A 12,405-nucleotide genomic window follows, 5' to 3' on the forward strand; every position below is an offset into this window, starting at 1 on the left:
GCCAATTACGCCATTTGAATTTTGTCTTCCAGTTTACCCCTCGTACTAGATATACTAAAGGTTCTGATAACACTGTCGCTGATGCACTATCTTGAATTGAGATCGATGATATTTCATCTACTGTGTTCGATTTTCAAATATTTGCGGCTACACAATCAAGCAATAAACTCCAACAACTTTTAGCATCCAACAGCTCTCTTTAAAATTAGAGAAACATTATTTTCCTCTCAAGGATATTCATCTCTATTGTGACATGTCACAAAAACATTCCTGTCCCTTTGTTCCTCAGTGTATGAGATTAACCCATTAACTGCCAAAACTACAAGGAATGTTTCTTTTCTCATGAAAATAATAACAAATATTAAATTAAGCATTTATAACATAAATTTATATCGAAAATAAAAAAATGCTCTTACCGGTGTAAAAAGCGAGTGTTGCGTTCGCGCAACGTCAGCGGAATAAGACTACAGATGTTTAATGAGTAAGATTGTACTCGTGATGTTTCTTTCGAGTGAAGCGCAGGATTACTTTTTAGCTGTAGAACGTTTTATAAATACAAATCACTTTACTTGTAATTAATTTAATATAAAAATATACATTGTATTTCTTTTACAAATACAGATTATTTCAATTGAAAGATTCAAGAATGAAAAGTTTGATTACAATCATGATGTATAGCTACATTACATACTTTGCATCTATAAACAGTATGGCTATGGTACTCTTTACAACAAACTCTTTTGTTATCAATGGACTTTATGATAAAATGTCTACCATCTCCATGCAGTGGTTTTTGAATGCTGAATTTACTAGGTCTTCCTGTTGCTGATCTATTTCTTGTTAATTCTATGCTCTCAATAGGAGTTTGCAAAAGGAATAATGCATTCTCGCGTCTGAAATCTAAAAGAAACTTTATATTTCCAGTAGTAAAAAAATGGTGATATTTAGTAAGTTTAGATACGGTCTCACCTCATATACAGGGGTTGGACAAAAATATGGAAACACCTTTAAAAAAAACATGTTTCTTTGCTTAATATGGTGTAGGAAACCCGTTGGCATCCAAAACAGCTTGCAGTCTTCTCGGAATGGATAAATACAGTTCCTGCATGTTTATACCATTCTTCCTACAAAACGGTGGCAAGTTTAGATAACGATGTTGGCGGTGGATAACGAGAACGCACTTTCCGTTCCAATGTAGACCACAAAGGTTCGATAATATTCAGGTCTGGTGACTGTGGTGGTCAGGGGAGATGGGACAACTCATCCTCATGCTCAGAAAACCAGTCCTGGACAGACAATGTGAGCTGTGTGAACAGGGGCTTTGTCGTCTTGGAAGACACCATCACCATCGGGGAACAAAGTTTGTGCCATGGGATGAACTTGATCGGCCAAAATGTTCACATAAGTATTGGCAGTCATGTGCCCTGACACAGTTATCATGGGGCTAGCAGAGAACCTCGATATGGCTGCCCAAACCATAACAGAACCCCCGCCATGTTTCACTCTTGGCAACAAGCAGTCTGTATTATAGGCTTGAGATGGTGTTCTCCAGACGTAAACTCGGCCAGAAGTGGGAAACAATGTGAAAGAAGATTCGTCAGACCATATTACTCGCTTCCACTGCTCTATAGTCCAGGCTTTATGACTTAAACACCACCTTTTCCTATTACGGGCATTAGCATCACTGATGAGTGGCTTCTCAATTGCAGCACAGCCAGCAATTCCCTGTTTATGAAGCTCCCTTCTAATTGTTTTGGTACTCACAGTGTTCGGTAACACAACATTCATTTCAGCAGTAACTTTTGCAGCGGTGGTCTTCTTATTTTTCGTCACAATTGCCCTTAATGATCGTCTGTCACGATCACTCAGGACACACTTTCGTCCGCGCTGTGATTTAGCAGATGATGTTTTTCCGCTTTTCAAATATGCGGAATAAATCTTCAATACAGTACCTCTTGAAACACTAAACACCTCGGCTACCTTGCTTACGGAGGCACCTATCATACGTGCTCCAACAATCTGCCCCCGTTCGAAGTCTGTTAACTCTGACATAATGCAATGACAACCTCACATAACAGTACTCCGACAACAACTGAACTGTTTAGCACATTTACGAAGTTGTATAGGTGGCGTCAGTAGCCAAAAACGTCAGCGCCACCTACATATTTCATTAAAATCAATCTTTCTTTTCAAACATGCATTTCACAAGGTGTTTCCATATTTTTGTCCATCCACTGTAATTTATCAATATTGTCAATTTGACTATTGTCAAATGCAAATTCTGCTTCATATTCCTGTACTGCAAACGTGATATCGATTCTCGTACAACAGGAACAGAAATGTCCTTATGAAAAGACCAATACATTTTTTCTTGAGGTAAAGAATGATATCCTGTAAGCAATAATATTCCAATAAATCTTCTCATATAGGCTTCAGATGCAATAAATTCTGGGCTTTTTTTAATTTTTTATTTATTTATTTATTTATTTATTTATTTATTTATTTATTATTATTTTGCTGAACGTATATATTTGTCTGTTCAACGAGAAGAGAGTAAATGTCTAAACCAAAAAGAAAATCGAAAATCTGTGCACTAGTTTTACCTTGTATTTTGTCTTTTATAATTTCTCTTCTATCTCTTCTATCATGTTCTTCCTGAATCATAACTAACAGTTCCTTTTTTATCCACTTCAAGATTTCAGTCTTCTGCTTTTTAAACTTTTTAGTATGACTATAACTGCTTTTAGAAGGCTGAAACTTACTTCTTACGTGAATTTCAACTTCCCCAGCAGTATCACTTGGTAAGATATCATTATCATTATTTAAAACATTGCCATTCCTTTCTTCTTTGTCACTAGCTTCTGCAGTTTCTGGGGGAACAACAACAATATCAGTTTCATTCTGGTCATTATTAACATTATCATCATCTGTTTCTTCATCAAAAAAATTTTGAAGGGCTTCTTCTAATGTAAGATACCTTGTTCTAGGCATTTTTAAACAACCAGAACATGAACCAGAATATCGAAAGGAAAGAGTGAAAAAGGAGATTGACTACCCGTTTCCTGCTGACGTCGCGTCAGCGCAACACCTGTTTTCCCTTCCTTCCCAACACAAATATAAACATCTGACTGATGTAATGTTCTGAGAAACAGTGACCTTGACTAAAAATAGATCACTCATAAAAACGCCAATTCTTTCATTAAATATTTTCAGCAAAATTACCCGGTCAAAAATTTTGCTTAAAGTATGCGATTAATTATTATAAACAAAATGATTGTTGAAGGCAAATATCTTTTTACAGAAATAATTTTACAGAAATGGCCAGGCATGAGAAAAGAAATAAAATCTTTTACGCACAACTGTGATCAATGTCAACGAGCTAAAATTTCTAAACATACCAAATCTCCTCTTGGATCATTTTCTGAACCCCATGCTCGTTTCGCACATATACATATAGATTTCATAGGCCCTCTCAGGGTTCGTAGCCACATTTTAGTTAAAAAAATAAACACCTATAAGCATCTTTCGAGCATATTTTAAGAAAAAAAATAAACACCTGTCTAATTACATTATACACAACTCCATAACCTTAAAAGAAAAATTAGATTTGTAATTTATAATATAAGAAATTCAGTATTTATTAAGAAAGAATGAGCATTACTCAACCATGAAAAACAATTACATTCTTTTTTTTCTTAATTTTAAATAACAGTTCAATTTACAGAACTAGTTTACAATGACAGAAAAAAAAATTATGCAGAACTAAATTATATTACAAGACTTAATGATGAAATTTCAGTTCAAAATAGAGAAAATAAATAATAATAAGCCCTATTTATTATATTCGCTTGGCACCTAAAAATAAATACAATTTATTTTTCCACTTATATTAATATTTAAATAATTTAACTTCAATTCTGAACATTTTTTAAATTTTCATTGTATAATTGTTTTTCCTTAACATATATTGCAAGCAAAGTAATTTAAGCAAAAATAAGTAAAAAAAAGGAACTTTTCTGAAATCAGAAGCTGAGAAACTGCTTCAAAAGCTTAACTAACCAGCACACTCGGAAATCGCCGAATATCTCAAAATTTCGGATAGTCGAGAGTAAAAAGAAGAAAAAGGGTAGATTGTAACCTTTCTTTAGATTTTTCAGCTAAATAATGCTTTTGACATTTCGATATGTGCATCATATAAAAAACAGCCCTATGGAACTGAAAAATAATCTGCTTAGCAAGCACAGTAAAACTCTTTTTATCTCTTCGAAATATCGCAAGCGTTATTGCGCAATATGTGCGCCTTAATTCTTCTGCATGTGATATTATGCAATCGGAATCAGCAGCTGCGGTATTCGAAGAATAAATTACTAAATAAAGGAAAACACCCCTTTGTTTCGTTCAGTTTTCACCGTCATGTGCCCATGTGGCATATTTATCATTGAGCAGAGCACGTTGCGCTGCCATACTCATATTGATTAACAATGAGATTTACCAATCTGGGGTGTTTTTCATTCTAATTTTGAACAGACTGCATTAAATTTCTGAAATAGAATCACTCTTCGCTTGGGTTGGTAGACATCAGAACTTTTACTCGTATTTAATCCAGGTTGGAAAGTGATCCCCACCCCAAAAAAAGTCCGTTGCTTGCTTTGCTGCGAACTGTGGCTAAAAAAAAGAAATTATTTTGACTATTCGATTACTTTATTTATGCCATTCCAAATATTATTCCTTAGAAAACTAATCTGTGTTAAAACACACTTACCCATTTTTTAAGTTTATCTATACTTCAGCAGATACTGCAAATACAGTACAAAGTCTTTAATCCGGACTTGTCGGGACTTCGGCGATTCCGGTTTAAGGGTTTTTCTAGATTATAGATCATCAATTTAAATCTGGTAAGATGGCACGCAGAAATTATAAAATTAAAAATATGAAACTGTAATTTATGAAATAAAGAGAAATTAAGATATAAAGGGTATCAAAATTTACAAAAAAAAAATCTTTATATTTATTTGTTTACTTTATTAAACATTTCCTTCAACACACGCATGCATAAAGCATAGATTACACATAGTCGAAATTAGAAAATTGCAACTAGAAAACTATTTGATGTGTAATTAAGAAGTCAAACAACAAAAATCAGCGTTATATTTTCAGATTTTCACAGGACTAGTTTCGATGGTTTTACCGAACCACCATCGTCAGCTGCAAAACCGCATATGAACGAGACAGGATATCCTATCTCGTTCATTTGTGCTTATGGTTAGGATATAATGATCAGATAATATCCTATCTGATTATTATATCCTATCTTGTTCATTTGCGCTTATCTGATCATTATATCCTATCTCGTTCATATGCGTTTTTGCAGCTCACGATGGTGGTTCAGTAAAACCATCCAAACTAGTCCTGTGAAAATCTGAAAATATAATGCTGATTTTTGTTGTTTGACTTCTGAATTAGTGTTTGTTCGGCGTGTTATTGTGTTTTAATTATTTGATGTGTGTTCGTTATTTATAATGACGAGGAATTTGATTTAAATCATATCAGAGACGCAGTAGATCCAGATGAAATACTACATTTAGTAAGGAATTATAAGCCGAACAAAATAAAAACATCTGCCCTGAAGATAAGGATAGTGCTGACATATCAACTTCCAATTCATTGCGTGCCGCGGCGTTTCCCCCCCTATCCTGCCACAGAGCAGCGTGAAATTGATAAACAAATTTCGGAATGGTTAGAGAAACAAAGGATATGCCTTTATCCATTTTTTGCAGCAATTCCACTTTTTGTTTGATGGACACTGAAACGTGCTTTTGCTTTATAGTTCCTTTGGCAGCTCCAGAATCGGAAAATCTTTTTAACATAATCGAAAGTTCAAGCTTACTTTTTATAAAATTGCTCCAACAGTCTGCAAAAAATAATAAGCTGGATCCAATTAGAAGATTAAGGAACAACGCAATCTGCAACGTTAACTGAAATAGATAATTAGATAATTTTAGCCTAGCTTATACTGTCAGTTATACATTAAACGCGCATGCGTAAACGCTACGCATGCGCAGAAAGTTTGTAGCTTTGCGGTCCGGATTATAGATCATTCCGGATTATGGACGCCTGGATTAAAGACTTTGTACTGTATATTATTATAAATACTCATACATATGCTCATAGTATAAGCATACCGATCATAAATAAACATGAATATGAACTGACCACGCGGAACGAGAATCTAAATTATTAAAATCTTGATAGAAATTCAAACGTGTGTAATATTGGGTGGGAGCAAAAGAATATGGAATGTGCTGGAATTTTCTACTACTTTTGCAATTCTTTGACCAATAGAACACCATGCACCTGTCTGTACTCGTGCGCACCAAAGGTTATGTTAATGCAGCGAAAAGCCCGTTCACATGCAAAGCTCTTTTGTGCAGCCACCGTTTGTATTAGGAAGAAACGGGGATATGAAGCAGTTCCGCCTTCAGGACCAGCTCAGATGCACATCGTCTTCCATCCCTCAACCCTTAAGCCACTGCGAGCAATGAATGATGTCACAAACGCGGATCAGATTGGCGAATTTCTAACGTCTCACATCTTTTTTGGCATTGCTTACTATTGCTATTGAAAACCATTGGAGTTTAACTCTTTAATTAACTAAAATACACCTAAATTAATTTAAAATGTAATTTATATATGAAACTAAATGGTTAAAAGAAGAAAAGAAATCACATATATTGCTGAACGTTTTTAAATAAAATGTTTTCTGGCTGTTAAAATTTCAAAATTTGCTTTTTGAAAAAATGAATAAAACGACAAATTAATATTATTTACAATAATTATAAACATTTCAGAAAATATGTTAAAACTAATTCATGCATTAAAATTGTTTTGAACCTGTTTCACGAAGATTTTAAATAAAAGCTTGTAATTTATGTTTATATTAACGAATTGAATAGCAATAGGTTTTATTTTATATATATATAAGTACTGAAATTCAGTAATAACATTTTTAAGAAATTTGAAATGATTTAATCACGATCTAGGCTGTTTATATTTTTATAGTGCTTTTTCTCCATTCGCATTTTTTCGATAAATCCTCTTTATTTAGTGTCCTAAAACTTATATAGATATGGCCTAAATTATTTAATATTTTTACCCCTTATTTAAAATTATATACTTTATAGAAACAAGGATGGGTTTTGCAAAATACTGAAAAGAAAATTTATTTGAAGTGAAAATGTAAATGAGATATTTGTTTCAAAGTTTTTACACAAAAATATATTTTCATTTTTCTTAGAAACTAATTCATTATTTGCAAAATTGATCATTAAAGTTATTAAGAACTCTAATAAATGCAAAAGAAAATTTGGGGAAAAATTGAAAACTGTGGGAGAAGAATGACATTTTAATTGTTAACCTTCTTCAAAAAATTTTAATTAAAAAAAAATTACTGGCCAGAAAAAAGTATTAAAAAAATTTTAAAGGTTTTTAGATTTTAAATTACATCCAAATTTTTAATGTTTTGTGTGTTACCTTTATTTATTAAATATCATGTTCTACGTACTCAAACCATAAAATTAAGTTCAACAGCAGTATCTCAAAATAATTTTTAAATGAGCATATCTTTAGAATTTCCAATACAATCTCGCGCGCAGGAGATAAAGAAGTTTTTTCTTTCAGTGATGTTTTGCCATTGCTCGCTTTGAAATCGTTGCGTTTGTTAATAAAAAAATTCCTGAAAGTTTTACAAAATATGAAACAGCTAACAAATTCTAAATTTGGGCTTCCAGTTGCCCATACTGGGGTGGAAACGCACGTTATTCAAAATTGGATGGCTCTAGGTACCGTTCTTTTATCATAATGCGAGAAACATACATACATTTATGCAGATTCTTCATTATTTAATTAATTTAAATATAACACAGGGTGATAATATTTGGTGGCAACAATTTGAAAAGTGATTCGCCGTTTAGTTTTCAACACAAAATGTCAAAACGAAATAAATAGTCCTTCAGGGTGTTACGTCGCAAATTTTAATTATTAATATGTGTTTTACGTTATTGTTATTCTAGTATTTTTATTTGTATTCATGTATATTTTAATCCCATAAAAAGAGTTTCTTAAGTTGTTAAGGCTTTATTTAACTCGTTATTCTTGAGTAGAAAGTGTAACAAAGGCGAGAAACAGTTGCGAGGAAACATCTGGTTTCTTGGTTTATTGCCCTTTTTACTAACAATGGAGGCAGTAGGGTGTTGTGCTGTCGCCTTTTACTAATGGCGTTTGAAACGAAAATCGTCTTCCTTTCACTTTGTTGTATTTGCATTGTTTCTTTCAGTAAGCTTAGGTAATTACTTTCTTAACATCAGTTTCCGCTTGTTAGTTGGTGGGTCCACTTTACGTTCCCACGTTTTTTGAGTACAGATGTTGGCTTCATTGTCAGATTTTCTGGTTTTTAATTCGCCGTGGGGGTTGAATTTTCTCAGTTTAGATAAAGTAAAATTCTGGCATTGGTATGATTTTTTGTAAGCCAATGAAATTTTTGGGGGGAAGGGGGCGGAGAGGAGAGTTTACCTCAGTGCTTACACCTTGTTAGAATTCATTCTGATTTTCAAGCTAAGAGGAAGAGAAGAAAAGAGTGGAGGGACTTGACCCTTTGCGGGTCTTGCTCTCACGAGTGCCGGCTATTGAGTCGGATTTAGAGACAGATTGGAGTTGCGAAGATGTAAAGCAGAAAAGAGAAAGTTCGGTGGGGCTTGACCTCTTGCAGGGGGCTAGCGCCTGCGATCTAAGGTAAGGTTTCTCGCGGCTTTCCGCTGATGAGAATTTGTTAGAATGGAGAAAGTGCTCTATGCAAAATTTAATTTCACCGTTTCATCGTGTATTTTGAGATCTTTGAATAGTCATGTTAGAGGATTTCCAGTTAGAACTGTTTATCATAGACAGAAGAGATTTGTTACAGCTAGAGTTTGTGCTGAAAGTGCTCTACGCAAAATTTAATTTCGCCGTTTCATCATGTATTTTGGAGAACTTCTTGAATAGTCATGTTTGAGACATTCTGGTTGAAGGAATTTGACATGAGATACAGATTTGTTCCAGAAGAGGGTATCATGCACCCCTTGTTCCTGAAACCAATGGACGTTTCTGAAAGTGTTTTGAAAGGAAAATAATGGCCTTCACTCATTTCCCAGTGGATTGGATTGGACACTAAAGATCTTTCTGTTTGGAAACTGTCTCTCACTTAATGGATATATTTAAGGCGGTTCCTGGCTGATTGAAGAATTTTTATTTAATATCCTACACCTGCAATTCCTGAAATCAATGGATGCTTCTGAAAGTGTTTTGACCAAAACAAAAAATAATAATAATAATAAAAAAGTTGTCCCTGCTTATTTCCCAGTGGATTGGACACTAAAGATCCTTCAATCCGGAAAAAATGTCTTCCCATCTGTGAGTGATTTTTAAGATTATTTTCTCTCTTTTCTCTGTCTTCCCAAATGCCATGGTGGACTGACTACTTAATAACCATTTATCCACATATATAAATTTTTATTAATTATGTAAATTAAATATTGCTAGCTGGTAATATTAAGAAGTGATTAGAAATTTTAAGGGAATTACCAGTTAATTCGGAGAATTCAAATATGTTACACCTTCTTAACTTGTCAAAAAAATGTTAATTATTAATTAAATGTTTTAATTATTGTAACCTGAAATTTTGTGTGACAGATGCGATATTTTCATAGTAAAAATATGTGGTAGGGGATACTGATCAGTACCCAAGTATTTAGTAATAATATTACTATATTCAAGAATTTAATAAATGTGTTTGATTTAGAATTTTAATTGCACTTGTTTATTTTGTGTAACTTACTTTGGTCTGTCATGTCACTCCATTTGTTTAAGCCGGTAGGCTTTCAAGAAACATGGAGCTTTACTTGAATTTGGATTATTGATTTTCCTTTTGCATAGGTTACTCACAATGCAAACCTAAAATTTAATTTGTACTACCACTATATGATTGTTTATATGAATGTTCATATGATTTTATTGTCTGGCACCATGAGTCAGTTTAAGGTCAAAGTTATAAAAGATTAAAACACCAAAATTTCAGCGATTCAACAAGGGCAAATTGTCCCTTTGGGCTAAAAATTTTCTTTCAGCTTAAAATTATCTTGTCTTACAAAATTATTTAATAATATTAGAAAAAAAGTAGATGAAAGTTCTTAAATTAAAAAATAATCATTCAAAAGGTACTGAGTCCCCTTGTCTCGTTGAAGATGATATGTGCATCTTTAGTTTTAATTTGAACGGTATTTCTGGAATAACCAGCATCAGATAACCTTGTATCTACTAATTTAAAAATTTCCGTATTTTGTACGGTTCCATCTAATTTTTTTGGATGATATCACATCCCCAGATATCTATCAACACGATTATTTCGCTGACAGTCCAGCAAGCAGTCAATTGCACATCAGCCATGTTGTTTGTTAAAATTAGAGAACGGCGCAATTGCGCAGTGCAGTATGGGAAATCTCCCCATTTGCCCTGCTCCAGGAGAGGTAGGAACGTTCAACCAAGTTCTAACTTCAATTCGGCGAGGCAGTTAATGCTTGTTTGGCATGTGAATGGGATACGTTGGAAGAACCGATTTTCGCTACCTTTCAAATCTGCTCTTGTGAATGGGGCTAAAGGGGCAAAAAGCTGTTTCTGGGAGTATAATTCACCATTTGACGTTCCATATATGGAAGAAAAGTTGTTTATTTAGTTTTGGCTTTGTTACGGGGGAAAAAATGCGCGTTCGTTAAAAAAAAGAAAAGCACTAAAAGCAAAAAAAAATAAATAAATAAGTGCTTCAGAGAAAAAGTAAGCACCTATACGGGCTTTTATATTTTATTTTCAAATATAAGGACTTATAAGCACTTGTAAGGACTGCTACTAACTCTGCCTCTACCACCATCTGGCGGGAAACAGTTTTGCATGACTATCATAGACTGATTCACAAGATGGCTGGAAGTTATTCCAACAACAAACATGACTGTGGAAACAGCCATGCATGCCTTACTACACGGCTTGATATCCAGATTTGGATGCCCAGTTACAATTACATCTGACAAGGGTAAAAATTTTGAATCTAATCTTTTTAGAGAACTTACTCACACTTGGGTGGAGCAAGATTCGAACCTATGCATATCACCGACAGTCAAATGGAATTATTGAACGCTTCCATTGGCATCTCAAAATAGCCCTTAAAGCACATAATATAGCACAATGGACTGAAATTCTTCCACTTATCCTCTTAAGTAAACGTTCAGCCATTAAGGATGATGTCAAAGCAACTTCTGCTCAACTTGTTTAGGGCACAAAATTAAGATTACTGTTTGATCATTTTTTAACATAAGATGTTTTAATACATTTTACTTTCTATGTGAATATGTCTTTTAATTTTATAGTGATACATAATTTTATTTTCAATTGATGGAGTTCCACTGTTTAGGTTTTGTTTCTGTCATGGTGAAAATTCCCATTAAATATCCATTTGCAATCCCTTCATTTTCAAAAATCTCTATCACTTTCTTTACTATTGGTGGCAATATTTTCTGGATTTAAAACCATACTACAGATTTTGCCATCAGTTGTGACATTTAGCAATTCTTCACATATTTCATTAATCAGAATTCCCTCCTCCCAACAGCCATAGAACACAGCTCTTCTTTTCTCTTTGTTCAGTGTATTTCCTTGGAACCAAGCATTACCAGCTTTGTTTGGCTTCTTTACTCATGATTATTTACTGATATACTACTATTTACTGTTTATCCTGTAACATTTTTTTCTTTCTTTTTAATTGAAACAAATTTTACAATTTTGGATCTATCAAGAGATAAAGCAGCAGCCATCATATTCTTCATGAAAGAGACAAAAGACTACCTGTCTATAAAAGACTATTCTCTATAGAGAAAGACTATATGAATAACAACCTTATGAAAATTAAATCTGACTCGGAAGTAAAAATGCAATATTTTTTGCCATTTCATTAATTGATTGATTACATTGTCATTGCAATCACAGAAATAAGTTATATCATCTTCAGTTAGCATTTCTTTGCATATTCCAGTTATCAGAAAATTTTGCTTTTTATGTGATACTATTTTAAAACCTTCAAATCTCCAGCTACCATCATAACTATACATCGCATTTCCTAAATTGCAAAAACATTTGAGAAACGTGAACATGCTTCATGCTAAAAAGTGATTATTTAATATTTAATACAGAAATGAGCAAGGTAAATTTACTACATACATATCCACATGCTTTTAACATTTACATTGCATCAAGCAACAAGATGTACTAATTCAAATGTAAAATTGAATTCTGTGCCCTCAAGCATTACAGAAAAAAATACTAGAGATA

At 33.4% G+C, this 12,405-nt stretch overlaps 1 protein-coding gene across 5 annotated transcripts in view; it reads right to left on the minus strand.

Annotated features, from left to right (window-relative positions):
- The window catches only part of LOC118199148 (putative tRNA (uracil-O(2)-)-methyltransferase), a 107,777-nt gene that overhangs the window by 20,405 nt on the left and 74,967 nt on the right, over positions 1-12,405 (minus strand). The gene's annotated exons all lie outside the window — the stretch shown is intronic.

This window comes from Stegodyphus dumicola, chromosome X1 (genome assembly GCF_044657685.1).
Source record: "Stegodyphus dumicola isolate Sdum_Otavi_A_Nest chromosome X1, ASM4465768v1".
Taxonomy (NCBI): domain Eukaryota; kingdom Metazoa; phylum Arthropoda; class Arachnida; order Araneae; family Eresidae; genus Stegodyphus; species Stegodyphus dumicola.